Source organism: Galeopterus variegatus, unplaced genomic scaffold (genome assembly GCF_000696425.1).
Source record: "Galeopterus variegatus unplaced genomic scaffold, G_variegatus-3.0.2 Scaffold20, whole genome shotgun sequence".
Taxonomy (NCBI): domain Eukaryota; kingdom Metazoa; phylum Chordata; class Mammalia; order Dermoptera; family Cynocephalidae; genus Galeopterus; species Galeopterus variegatus.
Genome location: NW_007726131.1, coordinates 686,913 through 708,407, shown reverse-complemented (window position 1 = coordinate 708,407; position 21,495 = coordinate 686,913). Strand labels below are relative to the sequence as shown.

Here is a 21,495-nt window from a genome sequence, read left to right as displayed (position 1 = left end):
GAATGGTGTTGTTGGTGACTCTTTGTATATGTTACCAGTTCACCTGGGAGTTTTTATTTTTTGCTTCAATAGGAGTCACCCTCTCTTGCTGACCATGTGCGTGATCGTTCATTAGTATTGTAGAATGATGCAGGTTATAAGTAGTATATCTGAGTTCGCAGATTTCCCAAGAAATCTCTTATGTGTGAGAAATACAGTGCCTTGGGTCATGGAATACATAAAATGGTCTTGGTATCTAATTTCGGTTGTTCACACTTCAGTTAGGGCTTAGGCCACCATAAGCTTAGCTTGGAGAAGGGGACATTGACATGTATATCAGTTTAATAAATTTGGCAGAGGGGAGGTGCAAAGAGTGTCATTTCAATTATAGATTAACCCATGATTGATTTAGCAGCGTGTGTTGCTTATGTTGGGATCGATGCTGAGTAATGGCTGGTGCTGAACTTTCAGAAGGATGGGGGCAGATGTTGGAGAATTGATTGGCTGATGAGATGTTGGCCCGCTAAGGTGAAAATCAAAATACAAGTAAAATGCTGTAAGATGGGAATGACAGCATCACAAGTGCTCACATAGCCTGTGCACACTTTTATCCTCTGTACCTGCACACCCGTCTTTAACACATGCGATGCTGCTCTTCATCAGCATTGTTCTGTTCTAACTTTGTTCCATATCTTTAGTGTGTGTCATCTCTTGGTGTTTTAAGGGGAGAAAGACCTCGCCAGTTGCTTCAGTTCAAAGGCTTTGATTTTTTCCACTTATCAAATACCCTGGCATTAAGGGAATTTGGCTAATTAAAAATTTGTGTCTATAATGCCTAGTAACTACCCCAGTTTGAATTAGAGGTGGAGTATATAAAGGAATTACAATTCTCATTTCATAATTGGAATAAGGGAGGTGGACAGACTTACTTTGCCTGGCCATGTGCCAAACATGTTATAGACAGAGTAGTTGCTTCTCACGAGAAGCTTAGTCAGTCTGAGGGAGATGTATGTGCAATCAATAATTAAGGGACAGGATAGCCTACGAGGGTACTGATCTGATGTGCAGGTGCAAATGCCACAGGAGGCTGAGCAGGGCAGGTTGCCGTGGTGGGCGGCAAAGGCTTGGGAGGGAGGAGAAACTTGAGCTGGGCCGGGGAGGGCTGGGAGGATATAAATAGCTGGTGGACAGAGTGACCCATGGTGATGGATGGAAACAGTGGCCATCAAGGTCAGAACCTTGGTCACATGAATAATGGTTCCCTAAACAAAGCCCAAAGTGGAAAACAGGTAAGTCTCAGGGAAGTTGGAACCAAGAAGAGTTTAAAAGAGTTACACAGTGTTTCCAAGATTAAAATCTACAAGTGTGAGAGAACATGGGTAATAATACAGTGTGTTACTAGTCAAGTGGAATATCTCTTTGAGAAATAGTTTTTATCAAGAACAAATCTCTAAAATTAGGGCTCTATCTATCCGAATGAGCTAATTAGGTGAGAAAGATGAACTTGTCAAGATTCTCTAACCATCTGGTTGGCATGTTTAGAAACTGTACCCAATTGTGCTGATACAAGGGCAGTCTCTATGTCTGCAGTTTACCCCCTAGCACTCTAACACTGGGTCATTTTCAGGGACAGGGTAAATAGCATTTTCATTCTAAGTAGCTGACCAAATGTCTGAGTTTGCTTAGGGAGTCCTGGATTCCTCTGGTCATCCCAGCAAAATTATTAATTGATTCCCCTTTCAGACTGAAAAGTGTCCTGGTTTGGATGACAAATTATATGGCTTACCCTAATTCTAAGTGATGCACTTTGGACCTTTTTGCTTACTTTGTGACTCCTCAGTGACCCAAAGAGATGCTACCAGCTTAAGGGTGTTTGCCCACATGTGCATTCTGTCTTTTTGAAATGGTTGTATTTTTTCCCTTGCATATAGAGCAATCATTGCAAAAAATTCAGGAAAAAAAGGCATAAATAAAAGTTATTATAAACCTAGAAATAAGTGTTAATATTTTGATATATGTATGCATATATATCTGTGTATCTCTATCTACACATAATCTATGTATCTATCATAACTTTATGTGCTTTTAGATCCCCAATCTCCAAACTTTAGTTGGAGTTTCATTCCGTATATACATATATGGATATGGTTATAATCATACTACATAATATTGTATATTTGGAGCTATATAGTAATGTTATCAATATGGATTGATATAATCCTTTTTTAATAACCACTTTTAAAGATTATATTGTTCCAGTGAATAGCTGTTCTTAAACTGTAATATATTTAATGACCAATTTTGGATATTTAGGTTGTTCCATTTTTTAAATATATTATTAACAAGGCTGTGATGAATATTTTGTGTATATAAATCTTTTTACACATCCAAGATTATTTCTTTAGGATGCTTCTCTATAAATGAAATTGCCAAATCAAAGGGGATATGCATTTAAAATCTGAAATTGTCAAACTTCACCAGAGTGTGTGAGAATTATCAGTCTTTTCCTTTATGGAATTACGTACTTTTTTAAAGGACTGGGTTTTCAACAAAATTAACCTGTGAAATTTTCACAATCTTATGTTGTCAAACCCCTTGAGTTCCTTGTTTCAGACTTTACAGTATGGACATTGTAGACAGATGAGGCATAAGTTTTGCTTCCATCTCCGTAGTTCAGTATATCTTTCAGAAGGGATTCAATCACTTTACAAATTCACGGATAAGCCCCTGCAAGTAAGAACTGGTGATGTGCATTCTTTTCCTCAACCACAAAACATGTGCCTCTCTTCGTGGAAGGCTATAACGGGAACTGGAAGGGACTAGTTTGTTCAGATTTTTTGCAGAGTGAATCATATTGTCCCATTGGTGTGCTTCTTAATTGTATGGGTGTATGTTCTAGAAAACTGGCACCAATCCAGGGCTTTAATACATAGTGAAGAAGATGCCTCAGGCTGTTGTAGCTAGCAGCTTTCTGTGGAATGACATCCTTGGGCCTCCTGGCAGAGTTATCACACTATGGTAAGGAGGGCATGCCAGGAAAATGCATACCCAGCTCTAGCAAAGACATTGTGGCTGAGCTTGTGTCTGGGCTCCTTTGCTGGTGTGCCGGATTGAACCACATGGGAGCCTCCAAGACCTCTTCTTTATCTTTAAAGTTAGACCTGAGCATCCTGCTTTCTCCTTGGCCATCTATGGTGCCTGCTCAGCCCTCGTAGTGTTTACACTGGGGCTTAGGGAGCGTAGAGGACCCACCCCCCCACTTACAGACCTCATGGTAGTTGTGAGAGTGTATAGAAAAAACACTAAGTGTTTTTCTTATGCTCCTACTTAACAACAATCAACAGCACAGAAGACCAACTTCTGTGACAGGTGTGTGGGGATTTCTCCCCACTGGCAAGCAGGCCAGCAATTCTTCAGTGGATGCCAACAGGGTGTCCTCCAATTCAGTTCTGACACTATCTACGTGGAGGTAGCGTCAGATTGCACAGAGTGAGGGCTCAGTCCCCAGGACTGCCTAGATGCTACTTACAAGTCCAGGCCTCTAGAACTTCTGACCAACCACGGTTTCCACAGCCCTCTCCTTGGGTTTGATTAATTTGCTGAGAGGCTCACAGAACTCAGGGAAATACTTACTTACATTTACCCATTTGTTACAAAGAATATTTTAAAGGATACAAGTAAACAGCCAGTGAAGAGATACATAGGGTGAGGTCTGGAAGGGTCCCGAGCACAGGAGCTTCTGTCCCCGTGGAGGTGGGGTGTGCCACCCTCCCAGCAAGTAGAGGGGAAGACCCCCGCGTGTTTGCTTTTCAGAAGCTCTCTGAACCCAGGCCTCTTGGGTTTTTATGGAGGCTTTATTACATAGTCATGATTGATTAAATCACTGGCTACTGGTGATCAAATTAACCTCCAGCCCCTCTCTCCCTTCCCTGAGGTTGGGGGGTGGGACTAAAAGTCCTGCCTCAGTCTTTGCTATGACCAGCCCCCTTCCTGAAGCTACCAAGGCTGCTAGCCACATTAGCATACAAAAAGACTCATCACTTTGGAGATTCTAAGGATTTTAGGAGTTGTAGGTCAGGAGACGGAGATGAAGACCAGTTCTATATTTTCACAATATCACAGTGGTCCACTTGGCTGTGGACCTACCCCTCTTCATCAGAGTCCCTTCGTGCGGGGTGAGGGAGAGATCTTGAGTACTGTTGCATGTTGAGTGTAAGGTCGACGAGCACCCCCACCGTGATGCTGAGACAGGGCCACCTACCTCTGCTCTCAGTTTTCAGAGCTCTTTTTACCTGCTGCTCAGCAGTGGGGACTCCAGGACCCAGCCCACGGGCAATCTCAGGGTGCCAAACCCCACCGACTGACACCTTCTCAAGAGAACTCCATCGTGGGCGGGGGTCTGGGGATGGGGCCCAAGGTCCCACATCTGTAGGTCTTTGCTCTCTGGTGTGACAAAGAATTATTAAAGAGTAATAAATGTAATAACTGTAGAATAACCTGTTCTTATCAGCAGGGAGCCAGGTTTATGATGCAGCAACTCTGGTGGCCAAACCTGGGGTTTAAAAGTAGTTTTTACTATGGTATGGCCCTATTATGGGTTTGAGAAGCCCCTTCCCCATATGCTATGCTTTTATATGAAGTGTGTCAGGGTTCTCCTCAATTTGGGGAAGATAAACTAATTTTCCTTCTGCCTATTCCGTGCCATTTGGTCTTTGTCTCTCCATCTTCCTATTTAGTATCACAAAGGCCAAAGAACTGAACTGGCTATAATACAACCCTCAGAGTGCTGGGGAGGGAGAGAAATCAAATATCAGCAAAGTGCAAACCTCTTTAGTGGGCAAGGCTCATTGGTAAATAATTTTATTCTTACCACTCAATAATCATATATTCCTCCCAGTGGAGATCAGCCGCGTGTCAGATGGCGACCACTTATGAAGAGCTTCCCCATTTCCCAAACCCTTTCTGGCTCCTCGAGGATCAGTAATACTAAAGGAATTGTAGGCCCATTCTTTTCTCCTTTTGAGGGCTGGGGTTGGGAGTGGTAGAGTAGAACATCCATTTATTCATTCAAGAAGCATTTGCTGAGCTCTCCTCTGGGACAGGCCCTAACAGAGAGGTGGGAAAGAGAAATTCCAAAAATAAAATATGTCTCGATTTTTCAAAGGCATTTCACAAAGTCACTAATGACATCTCTGTAGGAGGCTGATTGGTGGCCCCTAACGATATCAGGTCCTATTCCCTGAAACCTATGAATGTTACTTTATGTGGTAAAATCTTTGCAGAGGTGATTAAGATAAGGGTCTTGTGTTGGAGAGATTATCCTGGATTATCCAGTTGGGCCTTAAATGCCATCACATGTATCATTATATAAGAGGGAGACAGAGCGGGATTTTATAATGACACACAGAGGAGAAGGTCATGTAAAGATGGAGCAGAGAAAGACTAGAGGATGCTGGCCTTGAAGCTTGGAGTGATGCAGCCACAAGCCAAGGAACACTGGCAGTCACCAGAAGCTGGAAGAGCCAAGGAACAGATTCTCCCCTAGAGCCTCTGGAGGGTGCGTGGCCTCTTTTTGACACCTTGATTTTGGCCCAGTGAAACTGATATTGGACATCTGGCCTCCAAAACTGTGAGAGAACACATTTGTGTTGTTTTAAACCTCCAATCTTGGGGTAATTTGTTACAGTAGCCCCAGAACCATCCTTGCAGATAAAATAGACACATGAGCTTGGAAGGCATTTCAGGTAGGTGAAATCACAGATATCTGACCAACTCTATCTGTTTTTTCATTCACTCAGGAAATATTTATTGAGTGACTACCATATTTCAGACACAGGAGCGATGAACAAGGCAGACAACATCCCCACTGACACTGGGTAGGGGTTGGGGAACAAGCAGTTAATAAACAAGTAAATTTTTTAAAAAGGTAACTTTACTGAGGTAACCAAAGGGCCTTCCCACTACTGAATCTAAAATGATCACCCCAACTCCACACTACCCTGTTTTGTTATGAGGAAGGGAGAAAGAAAAAGAGAGGCTGGTGCAGGACAAGGGGCAGAAGGACCACAGAGCACTATAGAGGGATGGATAGACCTCTGTCCCCGAGTGTGGCCAAGTGGTTAAGAGTTGAGAGCCGTCTTTCAAGTTGAGCAGACTGGAGTTGGATTTCCCAGCTCTGATGCTGACCAGCTGGGTGACCTTCTCTAAGTAAACTTCTTGAAGACTGTGCTGTTCATAGACATCATAATATTTATAATATTTGTTAAATGGGGTTCTTGTGAGAACTGAAGAGATATGCATGAGAATGGGAGAAGATATTTGCAACACAAAACCACTAGAGAACTGGTATCCAGAATTAAAGTTAAAAAAAAAATGAATGTATGATCAGCCTCATCAATAGAGGGAAATACAGTGAGATTCTACATGCAACAACATGGATGCATCCTGTAAATGCAATGTTGAGCAAAAGAAGCAAAATAGGGATGAATGCATGAAGTATGACTCAGTGTGCTCTAAGTTCAGAAAACCAGGCATTAAATTACAGTGAAATACTACACACACTCCTCAGATTGGAAAAATTTGAAAAATCTGGTAATACCAATTGTTGGTGAGGATATAGAGCAACAGGAAGTCTATACCCTATTGGTGGGAATGTAGATTAGTATAACCATATTGGAAAACACTTTGGCATTATCTAGTAACACTGAAAACATGCAAATTTCACAAGCCAGCAATTCTGTTCTTGGATGTATGTATCTAAGAGGAGCTTCTCATGTACACCAGAGTATCTGTATAAGCATATGCATAACTTTAGTGTTCATAATGGCCTTATACTAGAAACAATGCAAATACTCATCAACTGTAGAATGAATGAATACAGTGTGATATATTTGCACAGTGTAATACTGTACAGCACTGAGCGGAATGAACTAAGCTTTAGAGAACAACACGAGTGAATCTTATAAACATAAGGTTGAACAAAAGGAATAATACATAGCATATGATTTTACTTTAGAATTCAAAAATAAGCAAAACTAAACTATAAATTATGATTATCACAAAATTCAGAGTAGTGGTTGCTTCTAGGGGAGAAGTGGGCTCTGGAACCCAAAGGGGTACTCGAGCAGGGGGATTCTGTAGTGCTTGGAGGAATTCTAGTTCTTGACTGAGGAGGTAGTTGCACAAGTGTTTGCTTTGTGATTGTTCATTATACTGTACATTTGTTTTGAATACTTAAGCTAGGAGTATTTTATTCCACAATTTAAACAGGTTTTAAAAAAAGATAGCTAACACTTGTAAAATGCTTGGCATAGTGCCTAGCCCATATTAAGAGCTCAACAGATGGCAATTTTATTTACTGTTATAACCCAGTTGTTACAGCCACATTGTATCTTAAGCAACCTTCTAGCTCCTGGTCTGAGCTCTTGTCTCCAGGAGGTCCGGCTGTGAGGTTGAGATTCCAGACTCTCTCTTTCCCAGGGTAGCCCCAAATAAATCCTGTTACTTGAGGAAGAACTTCTCAGTTGATATGTGGTGGTTTACTGTATTGCCTCAAACGTTTCTCAAGTGTGCTGCCAAATTTTGGCAACATGCAAAATTTTTTTTTTTTTTTTTTTTGAGCATCTCTGTTGTTATGCAGTTCCAGAAAGCTGGATTGCTATGCTAAGCACCATGTGATATGGGGCAGAGCCAGAGTCCAGCCTGCTGCAAGTCAGAAGTCAGGGGTCAGAGGTAGAACCTACTGGCAAGTCGGTGCCAAAGGAAAGAGACCTTCTGAGATTGAAAGATGGGGCCTGTTGGGGGAGTAAACACACACCCAAACAGTAGTGATGCGGAAGGCCAACAGGTGAATCCCAGGATCCCTACTGATACCATTAAAACCCTTCAAGTGTGTAGCCCCAAATTCTAGGATTCCACTGAAAGGTTGACAATCACTGATTTAAGGTAATCTGAGAAAGTCTCTATTCTTTTCAAATCTGGTAAAGGAATCACCATTCCATTCCACAGTTATTGGAAAGGTTGTCATGTACAAAAGCTAAATGTAATGCTAGCTAATAATTATCAGGCACTCATCATAAGCCAGACACTCGTGCTAATATTTCATCCTCACCTCCACCCTACGAGGTATGTGCTGTTACCTTAGCAGATACAGCTAAGACCCAGAGGAGTTCAGTTACTTGCTGATGTCACACAGCTGGTAAGTGCTAGAGCCTGGAAGAGGGATCATTCTTATTCTCTGGTTTGAGAGGGATAGTGTGGCCCAAGGTTTGGGAGTTAGATGGAGGCAGGTTTTGCTAACAATAAACAAAAGTGTCCTAACAGGGGCCGGCCCGTGGCTCACTCGGGAGAGTGCGGTGCTGATAACACCAAGGCCCCGGGTTCGGATCCCATATAGGGATGACCGGTTCGCTCACTGGCTGAGCGTGGTGCTGACAACACCAAGTCAAGGGTTAAGATCCCCTTACCGGTCATCTTTAAAAAAAAAAAAAAAAAAAGTGTCCTAACAGGCCAATCCAACAGTGGAATGGGAGTTTTGGAAAACAGCAAATTCTCTCTCTCTCTAAGCAGCATGACTATTTATCAGATATGTTTTAGAAGAGATTCCTGCATTGGGTAGTAGGTTGGACTAAATGCCTATCAACGTCCTTCCAAAGAACCCACAATAGAGAGTTCGGGTCTTGATAGGGCTTCAGAGAGGAGGCTGGCCTGTTTGCATATTTTCTTTTTAAATATGAGCTTCCATACTGCAGGGCATACTCTGATGCATAAAGTATTTGACTATACTTTTCATGTTGATGTTTATGAATTTCCTCAGAACTCTTGAGGCATAGTAAAATTATTTTCTTGGGGCTGGCCCGTGGCTCACTCGGTAGAGTGCGGTGCTGATAACACCAAGGCCACGGGTTCGGATCCCATATGGGATGGCCGGTTTGCTCAATGGCTGAGCGTGGTGCTGACAACACCAAGTCAAGGGTTGAGATCCCCTTACCGGTCATCTTTTAAAAAAAAAAAAAATTATTTTCTTTATGGGGTTTTCCTTTAGTCTTTTAGCTGACAGTAGTTTTATATAGCCCTTCTGAGTGGCAATTAATACCTTTCTGAGCTTTAAAAGAGAAACAATTTGCATAAGGTGTTCTCCCACACTTATTTCTTTAATATCAGACCAGCGGCACTGATCTTTTCACATGGACTTTCCTGCTACACCTCCCACAAATAGCGTGTGTATTGAGAACACTATGTCAGTGGCATTGACAGTGGCGTTGACAGCATTTGGGCTGTTTAGAATCTGCCCTTTATATTGAAGTGTTACGTCTGCGTTTGCTTCCAGGGTAACAGAAACTCCTTTGGTCTATTTGCATGACTGTGTGCAGTGAAGACACGCTACTTTCTGCTTTTCAGAGCCTCAGTGACCATCCTCCAGGATAACGGAGGCATAAGGTGGCGTCTCAGTCAGAGTTGGCTGTGGTTGGGCCTTTCCTATTTCCTGGCAAAACTGATTTGGTTGTGGATGATTATTTGACCTGGGGGTGGAAAATAGATCCTGATGTTTTTCCCCGGGCAGAATATTAGAGCCAAATTGTATCTAGCTGCTCTTAAGGTCTTTGAATATCAACTGTTTTAACCAAATGTGTAGAGACTTACGAGTTGCCATATGTACAACTTATCATTGCATATACACTTAAGTAGTTCATTAAATATTTTAATTAAGTTGAATTTATTGAACATGTACTTTTTAAAATAGACTATTTTTTAGAGCAGTTTTAGGTTCCCAGCAAAATTGAGCAGAAGTACAGAGAGTTTCCATATACTTCCTTCCCCCAACACACCTGCACAGCATCCCCTGCTATCAACATCCTTCACTGGAATGCTACATTTGTTACAACTGATGACACTACAATGACACGTCATAATCTCCAGGCTATGGGTTGAATGTGTCCCCAAAATGTTCATGTGTTGGAAACTTGATCCCCATTGTAGTTAGCGTTAAGAGGGTGGGAAATCCAATTATAGTATTTGAAAAGTGGAGTCTTTAAGAGGTGATTGGATCATGAGTACTATGCTCTCATGAATGGATTAATCCACTCATGGATTAATGAGTTATTATGGGCATGGACTGGTGGCTTTATAAGGAGAGTGCATGATAGAGCTTTTTCCATCTTTGCCATGTGATTGCCTGTGTCACCACAGGACCCTATGAAGAGTTTCCATCCAGAAGAAGGCCCTCACCAGATGAGCCCCCTGGACAATGGAAATCCCAGCCTCCGAAACCAAGAAATAAATTTTGTTTCTTCATACATTACCCAGTTTCAGGTATTCTGTTATAAGCAACAGAAAACAGACTAATACACTCCCAAAGTCCATAGTTTACATTAGGGTTCACTCTTGGTGGTGTACATTCTTTGGGTTTGGACAAACTTATAATGACACATATCTACCATTAAAGTGTCATACAGAATAGTTTCACTGCCCTAAAAATCCTCTTTGATCCACATATTCATCCCTCTCTCTCCCCTAACCTCTGGCAATCACAATTTTTTAAAACATTTTCCATGATTTTGCCTTTTTCAGAATGTCCTATAGTGGGAATTATACATTATATAGCCTTTTCTTTGGCTCTTTCACTTAGTAACATGCATTTAAGGTTCCTCTGTGTCTTTTCATGGCTTGATAGCTCATTTCTTTTTAGTGCTGAATAATATTCCACTGTCTGGATGTACCACAGTTAGTTTATTCATTCACCTGCTGAAGGACATCTTGTTTGCTTCCATGTTTTGCTATTATGAATAAAGCTGCTATCAACGTCCATTTGCAGGTTTTTATGTGGACATAAATTTTCAGCTCTTCAGTATAAATACCAAGGCACATGATTTCTAGATCATATGGTAGAAATATATTTAATTTTGTGAGAAATTGCCAAACTGTCTTCCAAAGTGGCCATACCATTTTGCATTGCTGCTGGCAATGAATGAGAGTTCCTGTTGCTCCACCTCCTCACCAGCATTTGGTGTTGTCAGTGTTTCGAATTTTTTCCATTTTAATAGGTGTGCAGTGGTATCTTGTTTTAATTTATAATTCCCTATGATATGATGTGCAGCCATATTTTCATATGCTTTTTTTTTTTTTGCCATCTAATGTATTAGTACATTTCAGTGGCTTATAATAGAATACCTGAAATTGGGTAATTTATAAAGGAATGAAATTTATTTATTTACTTATTTTTGGTCAGCTAGCTGGTACAGGGATCCAAACCCATGACCTTGGTGTTATAAGGATGCAATCTAACCAACTGTGCTACCTGGCCAGCCCCTGAAATTTATTTCTCACAGTTTTGGAGGCTGGAAGTTTCAATGTCCAGGGAACATCTGGTGGGGACCTTTTTTTCTGGTGGTGACTCTCTGTAGTTACACCAGGTATCACATGGTGAGAATGGAGTGGGCAAGACACAGCTAAATTTCTCATTTGCTCTTCTTCTAAAGCCATCAGAACCATGCCCATTATCTCATGAATGGATCAATCCATCTACAAGGGCACAGTCCTCACAATCTAATCACCTTTTAAAGGCCCACCTTTCAATCACCATAATAGTATTTCCCACCCTCTTAACATTGTTACAATACAGGTCAAGCTTTCAATACGTGAACTTTTGTGGGACACATTTGATCCATAGCACCATTTGTATATCTTCTTTGATGAGGTGTCTCTTCAGATCTTTGCCCATTTTTTTTTTTTCCTTTTTTTGTCTTTTTTCGTGTCTGGCAACGGATCGCAACCCTCAGTGTCGCGCCCGTACCGGACCGGGACCGGCAATGGGATCGCAACCCTCGGTGCTGCGCCCGCACCTCACTCAGCCAGTGAGCGGGAACTGGTCTGTATGTGGGATCCGAACCCTGGCGGGAGCGCCGCCGCACTCCCAAGTGGCGCACTGTAGCAGTGCGCCACCAGGCCGGCCCAGATCTTTGCCCATTTTTAAATTGGGTTGTCTGTATTCTTATTGTTGAGTTTTAAGAGTTCTTTGTATATTTTGGATAACAACTCTTTATCATTTGATCTTAGCCAAAAGGCTGAGAAGTGATCACAGACCTTTATCAGATATGTCTTTTGCAAATATTTTCTCTCGGTCTGTTGCATGTCTTCTCATTCTCTTGAACATGTACTATTCTAACAGTGTTCTGTTAGATGTTTTAGGGGCATAGAAAGTATATTTAAGACAGAATTTCTCTCTTTTAAATTGTTTTCATTCTTATTGGGAAATACCTTTTCCCAGGATGCATAGAGATCCCCACAGGCTTTTTTTCTTGACTACTAGTGAAGCTCTTAAGTGGATCGTGGAGTAGTAAACACTCCAGAGAATTGGTATATTTGGGGAACTTGCTTGGATATTGTTCTGTGTCAGTGAGAGTTCCATGCTAAACCATATTCTAGTGGCTTATGTGTTGGGATTCTGACTTAACTGTGAAAACAGAATGTCATTAGTATTCAAAGAAATATTAGTGACTTATATTTATATATTCATTTCCATACCACTTTCACTGGCATTACCTTGTTTGATGGTTATGAGGTGGCAATAACTTTTTCAAATAAGATGGAATATGGCAATTTGACCAAGAGAAAAATGTTTTATTTTATTTAATTGGCCTTTTGTACTTTGAAGTATTCAAAAGTATGTAACAAAAGGGTATCATTTAAAATAACATAGAGTCACAGGAGTACAGCTCACATGACTTCCACTTGGAATCAGCATTTGAGATACTGAATTACATATCAGCAAAGGAATATGACATGCTTAAACTTGATAATATTAAACCATACTCTTCCAGTGTGTTTACTGATAGATGAAAAGCAGGGCCCGACAACCTGGTGTGAATTGGATGTCAGATTTCTTCAGTTTGGATGTGCTACATCAACACTAATCAAAAAACCAGGATGCATTTTGGAGTGTGTTTTCCAACCTTAAATCTTAAGTGAAAGGGATATTCAAACACTTCGCCGAGCAGTAGAAAGAACAAACACTAGTGAGACAGTATAGTTGGTTAAGGCGGATGATGAGCTGGATTCAATATCTAGGACGTGGTTTTTGATACTCTGTCCAGTCTCAAAGAGGAAGAAATAGTCAAGGTTCTCAAATGTGCCATTTCTTAGAAAGAGTCAAAGAATTCCGATAGAGCAAGTCGGGGCAATAAAGAGAGGGGACAATTGTGTCTGCCACCAGGAAGATATGCTGGGTCACCCAACTGCAGGTCCCTCTTCTTGGTGAGACAGGTACTAATATTCTTCAAAATTACCCAAGCTGTAAGGTTCCCAAAAGCAAAGCTAAATAGAAGTTGCAGAACTTTAGGACTAGGAGGAATCTGTGGCCTGGGCTCTGTGTAGTGTGAAGATCAAGGGTGATGGACCTCTGCAGGCCTGGGTTCCCGTCCTAACTGTGTCCTTATTACTTAATATAACCTTGGGCAACTTATTCAAACCTCTGAGCCTCGGTTTCTCCATGTGTATAATTGGAATAGTAGTTTCTGCCACTCAGTGCTGTTGTAAAGATGAGAGATAATTTATGTCAAATACCTGGCACATAGTAGGGACTCAAGAAATGTTAAGTAATTTTTAAAATCATTCAGACATTATTTATGCATTAATGGCTGCACTGTAAAGAAAGCCCCAAAGCACTTTAAATATACTTCTACTTACACTGCTTTCATTGGAAATGAAATATTGTGTCAACCAGGATGCTTTCAGTTGTAAGTAGCAAAACCACCAACTCAAACTATCTTAAAAAATAAAGTGAGTTTATTGGTTCATTTAACTGGAAAGTCCCATGAAAAAGTCAGCTTCAAGAGATGCTTGGGGCCGGCCTGGTGGCGCACTGCGCTAGTGCGCCGCTTGGGAAGCGCGGAGGCGCTCCCGCCGAGGGTTCGGATCCCACATACAGACCGGTTCCTGCTCACTGGCTGAGCGAGGCGCGGGGGCAACACCGAGGGTTGCGATCCCGTTGCCGGTCCCGGTCCGGTACGGGGGCGACACTGAGGGTTGCGATCCGTTGCCGGACACAGAAAAAGACAAAAAAAAAAAAAAAAAAAAAAAAAGAGAGATGCTTGACACAGCAGCTCCATGTTGTACTGAAAAACATGGTTTCCGTTCTGCTACTAAGGTATCAGCTTTATTCCAAGTATGGCTTTCTATGTGTTGCAAGATGGTTGTCAGCAGAAGTCTGGGTCCATCTGTCAGAATTAAGTTTACTTTGTGTGATAGAAAATTCACTATGATAGTGGCTTTAACAAGATTGAAGTATATTTCTCATCCATATAAAAGAAATCCAGAGCTAGGCAGTCCAGGGCTGATATGGTAGCTTCACCATGTCATGGACCCAGATCTTTAACTTGATGTTCAACATCTTAGGGCATGGCTGTCTTTCTGAAGGTCACCTCAAGGTCCAAAATGACTGCTGGAGTTCCAGCCATTATATCTGTATTTTAGGCAAGAGAAAGGAGCAGAAGAAAGGCTTGCCTCCTCTTTCTTTTTTATTTTGGCAGCTGGCTGGTACAGTGATCCGAATCCTTGACCTTGGTGTTACCACACCACACTCTAACCAACTGAACTATCAGCCAGCCCCACCTCCTCTCTTTTAAGTAGGCTCATTGGGAGTACTACACAACCCTGTTGCTTACATCTCATTGGCTGGTACTTAGTCACATAGGGTATTGCAAGGGAGGCTGGTGAATAGAATCTTTTGCTGGACTCAAATGTGCCCATCTAGAAATTGAATCATTCTTATTCCCAAGAAGAAAGGGAAAATGGATATTTAAAGGCAACCAGCCATTACTGTCACTCAGAGCCACATGCTTTATTCAGGCCCAGTGGCCAGAGAATATCTTTTTTGGGAGCTCCCATGGAAGGGAGGAGATGTTTTAAAAAACAAAACAAAACAGAAAGAAGTAGAGAGTACAATAATGATTACCAGAGGCTGGGAGGGGAGCCGGGTGGGGGGAAAGAGAAGTGGAGACTAACAGATACAAAAATATACTTTCTACCCTCGGTGAATCATTGTGCAGTGTATGCAGGTATTGCAACAACACTATTGTGCTCCACAAATACATAAAAGAAAATGTTGAAAGAAAAACAAAATGGAAAACAGCTCATGTCTCATTGGCTAAAATTGGGTTTTGTATGTATCTGTGAACCAATCACTGTGGGAGGTGTGGAAGTTGGTGAATGCTGATTGGCTAAGTACATGAGTGCCCTTTCCTGGATTGGCTCCCCAGTCACATCCCTAGGACATTCAAGAACCTGATAGGATGATGGCAGGGGCAATGGATGTCAGAACAAAGTTTCCTCTCCCACCCCCCAGTCCTCTTTCCACTATGCTACATTATTCTAGGACTTTTAACAAAACTCTTGATAAAAATCTTGAAGTTTAGATCCCTTCTTTGTCTTTATGGATCTTTTCTGAAACTTCTCCAATCTTTCCTCATTCACACTGGGCAGAGTAATGAGCTGGCAAATCCCTAAACCTCTTTAAACTTTAGTTTCCCCATCTGCAAAATGGTTAAGGTCATAGTATCTACCGTTTTTCCTCCAAAAATTAAATTAGTTGATGCATGTATGCTTGGCATAGTGAGCATTTCATAAAGGTTAAGTAGTAAACGTAATACTTCTTGCTTCTTGGATCCTACCTCCTATTTGTGTTTTTCTCTAGCATGCTTGTTTCTTTATCTGAAACCTTAGAATCCTCTTCTTGCTCTACTCCACTTTTTGTTTCTGTACTATTTTTCTCCCTTTAAAAATTCTTCTTAATAAATGCTCCCAAGTCTATTTCTGATCTCATCTCTAATTTGCCAGCATCATTTTCAGTGCCCGAAGGTATGACAATGAGAGAAAATGATTTAGGAGGGCAAAGAGCAGAAATGGAGCTGCAAGGAGCAGGTGGAAGGGAGGGGTAGTACTGGTCCCTCCCTGGGAGCCGAGCGCCAGCTGCCTTGTGCAGATGCAGCCTCATCCCTGCCTAACCCAAGGCGACTTGTGTTCCCAGGCTGAGTTACTTGGAAAAGGAAAAAGAATGTTTTCTATTTGTTCATGTGAATTAGCATAAGAAACACATCCTCAATCATTAAGCCTTGCAGCAAATTTGTCTACATAAAGCTAAGAATTGAGCCTGGGAGTGTATTAAGTTTGGAAATTCAAAGGATGAGGCTCTCTCTATCTTGAACTGAGAAACCTCCTCATCTGCATTTAAGATGGTTTGTCCTCACTCCCTTTCTCTTTCCAGCCCTCCCTTCTTGCTTCAGTAAGATGGAGGGGCTGGAGGATTTGTACCATTTCCCATACAAAGGGCTGCTCGTGGAATTCCTGCCCTTGCACATATTGGAGGAGACTGAGGTTTCCCAGGGTACTGCCTGCAGTTTGGTCTTAATAATTGGGGAGGAGATAATAACTAACATCAATTGCCAGTCACCATGAGCACTTTACACATATACTAATAGTAATGGCTAACACTTAATATGGTGCCATGTGCTGGGCATAGTTTAAATTATTTTATATATGTTAATTAATTTTATCCCATCGTTCTCCTCCAAAGTAGTAACTACCACCACCTACATACAGATGAAGAACTGGGCTTAGAAAAGTAAATAACTTGCTCAGTTATTTACTGCTGGAGTCAGAGCATGGATTCAAACTGTGGTCATTCAGCTCTGTGCTCTTAACTAGCACATTATGCTATCTCCCTATGAGGAGGTTTTAGTATTATTATCATACCCATTTTACAGATGAAGCAGGCATAGAGAAATGAAGTAGTCCTGGATTCAGATGTAGGCAGGGGACTGCAGAGCCTGGGTCTTATTTGCTAGTCATGCTACCCCCTCCAGGGACATGTGGAGACATCTCCGCATCCAGCATTCCACAGAGGGAGGTACCCTGAGGACCGTGTGGGGTGACATAACTAATGTAGAGTAACTAGGACATGGCGCAGGGTGTGTGACTGTGCTTGACGTGCTCCCCAAACCCATCAATCCTGACGGTGCTTCTGGGTCCTGGAGTGGGGGGAGGGGGAGGCAGCCTGTGATCAACAAATCAGGTGTTCCTGGCATCGGGAGCAGAATTCACCTGTACTCTTGCTGCTCCCCGGCCTTTCTCCTTTCATCCCAGGGCTGTTGGTCAAGGTGTCCTGGGACCCTCTGGGGACTTTGGAGCATCAGACATCACAATGATAGTTGTACCAGTTAAATAAGGGAACAAGCAAGGGAAGACATCATTAAAAACATAATTTATTTATTTATACCATGCCTTGTTCCCCAAAGGATTTATGACAGTGTTTAGAAATGCCTCACATACTGGCAGACAGCATCAATTAGGCATGTGTGACAGTGTGGCTGGAATCCCAGCTGTCCTGCTCCCCTCCCTGGGGACCGTGGGCAAGTCCCTTCCTCTTCCTGCCACTGGGTTTCTTTATCTCTAAATTGAGAATGATGTGTTTCTGGTAGAACTGGGGTGAGCATTAAAAGCAGTTCACGTAAGGTTCCTAGCGCAAGCCTGGACCACAGAGGTGCTCGGTGGATTATTATTATTACAAGGCAGAGAATGATTTAATGAAGAAGAGCAGGGGGCAGGGTCAGAAAAGAGAGCCAACCGCGAGGCCTGGACACAAATCCCTAGCATGAAGTCGTACTCACTTTCTGAGGGCTGGCGTGGTGAGGGAAACCGGACTGTTAAGTCATTCACGCTGTCATAAGGGGAAAACGATGGGTGCAGCTGAGGGAACTGCCTGGGCTAAGTGGAAAGAAAGATCTCTCTAGAGTCCTGAGAAGGACACTGTGCGGTGATATAAACAGTGTCCTCAACAACTTCATTAGAGTAAACCCAATGACAGGTGCCACTAGCAAATGGCAACAAGCCACAGAAGAAGCCAATAGAAGCCATTCCACGGACAGCCAACCTAACAGGGCTGTGACTTAACCAGGGACAATAACAGCTGATGCTCACTGTGCACATAGAGAAGCCGGTGAGAGTTCTGAGCCCGAGGCATGCGCTACCTCGTTTAAGTCTTATAACACCCATGTGAGGTGTGTAATGTGGTTAGCCTCACTTTACAGGTGACTAAACTGAGGCCCAAAAAGGTTAAGAAAGCTGCCCAAGGTCACTGAGCTCGTGATCCCTGGTTGGGCTTCAGACCCTCTGGAGAACTGGTAGGACTGAGCATCCTCGGACAGTTCTCCATAAGGATGTCCTTGTCAGCTCAGCCTTTGACAAATCTGGGGCAGCAGTGAGTTTGAGACAATGTGTGAATCCTGATGAGTTCCTGAGGGGCAGACGTTCTGTGGGTCCAGTGGAGTGCTTTTCCCCTCAGCTGACATGGGATGGGACCGACACAGTCTTGTTCAGGAGTCTAATAGGGGTTCCTGCTTGAGCCAGAGGCAATCCGTGGCGTCGGCTCAGAAAAGGGCCTGGGCAGATAGGGGAGCAAGGCCAAGAGCCAGCTTAGAAAGTGAACCTCGGTCCACTCTAGTGCACAGGTACTAGAATGGATGATTGAAGACCCGAAGATCTCCATGTGTCATGGCTGCAATAAGTTTAGTCTGAAAAAGCATCAAGGCAGTTAAGTTCCTGTTCTATTTTTAGAAAGTGAGTATGTAAAAGGCACCCACAGGATACTCAATGCTCTTCCCTTTTAGTGTGATTTTTGCCTAGCATATTGGACACCCTAAACCATCTGACAAGAAATGCTCCCTAAGCTTCCCTCACCCTGTAACCATCATCCTCGCAGAATGTTCCAGAAAGGCCAAATTCTGCATGGTAGACATTGCATGGTTGTAAATGTAACACAAGCAGCACTCTAAGGCACGCAGCCTTCTGGGTTCACGTTCTTGCTTATCCAGATTTATTAGCCAGGTCCCATCTCTCCTCCTGTGAGAGCCAGGCCCTGCTGGAGATTTCCTGAGATTGCCTCTGGGGCCTCCTGGGCTCCTGATCAGGCTGTCAGCACCTGGCAGTGACTGCCCTTTCCCTGCCGCATCAGCCCTGACTCCTTTATCCTTTATGCCTTAGGCGGCGCAGGCAGCCCACTTTTCCACAGTGGTTGGTCTAACGCACAGGAGCTGGAGCACAGCATAGCACAGGCAACAGCAGAAAGCCAAATGTCCTGGCCTTTATCTAAATCCCTTCTTGGGCTGTGCTTCTCCCCAGGAGCTGCTGTCTGCCCAACCAACTCCTTCCTACACCCCCAAATTCCGGTTACTTTCCTATAGAGCACAACACAGCTCTGTATATTCCTCATTTCCCTCTGACCTTCCCAGGCCACACCTGGAGCTTGCTTTTCTCATCCCTAAAGTCCCATCAAGGCTCAAATGGTATGTTTCTTCCCTACAAGATAAGTTATGTCCTAATATGTGAAAGTGGCCATAGTCATGGTTTTAGAGAGCATTTCCTCTGCTACATCATAGATATTGGAACTTGCAGAATAGTTGGAAAATAAAGTTTTATAAAGTAAGGACGAAATAATAACATAACAAAAATGACCCCAAACAGGAGGTGGCCAGACAGCATGATTAAGTAAAGAATGGTAATGCTAAAAATAAGGGTGTTGTCTGGGATGGCCCCGTGGGGTGCAGTTGAATGGAGACTGAGCAATGGATGGGTGTGATGGGTGGGGACAGGGTAGGAGGGTGTTGCAGGGAGGAGAAACAGCCTGAGCAGAGGCATGGAGGTGGCCTGACACATGACCTGCAGGCTTGGGGGGGGGGGTGAGCAGGGACCCCTACCAGGCCAGAGGAGAAACCAAAATCAGGCTTTGGAGACCCTGTCTGCTGTTTTCGTGGTGGCATTTCTGAAGTGAACAGTTGATTGCGGTTCCCTGCATATGAGACACTTGGTAATGTAAACTGCTAGGATGCAGATCTCTAATTAAGTCTATTTTCTTACAACATGTGTTTGTTTATTACAGAGAGCTGTGATAACGTGAGGGTGTCTTGTCAACCTTGTCTCCTGCATCAGCTGAACTCAAAGACACTAGCATCTTGGATCCTGACAGACGGGTGTGTTGTTCCTGAACTACCACGGAGGTGGCACTGGGCTGAAGACTGCTCCTGTGCAGCCAGACCTGAGCTGTGTGAAGGCAGCAGAAATGCCTTGAGTTGGACCCCACAATGGTGTCAGTTATGCCAGTGGCTCTCAAACTTCACCTTGTGTTGGAGTTGCATGAGGGCTTTTTAAAACACAGAGTTCTGGCTCCCAACCCCGGAGTTGCTGATTCAGTAGGTCTGGGTGAGGCCCAAGGATTTGCATTTCTAGCAAGTCCCCAGGTGATATGGATGCTACTGTTCAGAGAACACACTTTGAGAACCACAGGTCTCCAGAATCCCATGGCAAACTCATGAAACTTTATTTCTTCTTTCCTCTCTATTTCTTCTTTCTGTAAAGGAACTTTGGGTTTGAGAGAAGAGTTAATGGAAGTCAAAAGGTAGAAACAACTCAGTTGTCCAACAACTGACAAATGAATAAATAAATTATGGTATATCCATACATTGGAATATTATTTGGCCATGAAAAAGAAAGAAGTCCTAATATACCTGCAACATGGATGAATCTTGAAAACATTATGCTAAATGAAAGAAACCAGTCACAAAAGGCATGCACTGTATGATTCCATTTATGAGATGTGTCCAGAAAAGGCAAATTCATAGATGTAGAAAGCAGATTAATGGTTGCCAGGAACTGGGAGCAAGGGAGGAATGGGGACTGACTGCTTAGTAGGTTTCCCTTTGGGATGATAAAAGAGTTCTGGAACTTTTAAACTAAGTAATACTTAGTATTACTGAATTGTATACTTTAAAATGGTTTTAAAATGGTCAATTTTGTGTTGTGTATATTTTACCACAATAAAAAATTGTGAAAGTTGAGTGTTGTTCTAACCCAAATTGCAGGACCAGTTGAAAAGGTTTTTGTGAAAGTTTTAGTGCTGTGGGATCTTGTACTATAAAATCAAATTTCTCCCTGCATATGAGGGTAGGTTGAAAGATAACTTCATAACCCAGGGAGGGACATGTTTAGATCAGGAGTTAACGATAATGGGTAAGCCTGGTAGAAATCTCTTTTGCACTCATTCTCAGACTTTCTTTCATGTACCAAACTTTATGATATAAATATACTCTAAGATAAAAACAGATATAATTCACCCATAATTTCTAATAATAAAATTATTTGGATTTTTCCATGTTTTTGTTCAGTGTTTATTCATAGGTAACATATATGTGCTATATTTTTATTCAACTACAGTTATGGCATAGATGCAATTTTATACTCTACATTTATTTTTACTCAGTACTTTATCTTCTGCATTCATCATATTTCTATACTTCATTATTGATATTTTAATGGTTACATAGTATTTCATTGAATAGCCTTAGTATAATTTACTTTAATATTTCTCTTTGTTAAGCCTTTAGATTGCTTCTAAGTTTTCAATATTAGAAATTATGCTCAATGAAAATATTTCTGCATATAACTTTTAACTTCCTTTGACTTATTTTCCTT

The 21,495-nt window shown here is 42.3% G+C and overlaps 1 long non-coding RNA gene across 1 annotated transcript in view; it reads left to right on the top strand.

The window, feature by feature from the left end:
• LOC103586611 overlaps positions 1–20,490 on the top strand; it is a 28,589-nt gene extending 8,099 nt beyond the window's left edge. The window contains exon 3 of the long non-coding RNA XR_550161.1: positions 19,907–20,490. This is a non-coding gene — a long non-coding RNA (uncharacterized LOC103586611). The remainder of the gene's footprint in view (positions 1–19,906) is intronic.
• The last annotated feature ends 1,005 nt before the right edge of the window (positions 20,491–21,495 follow it).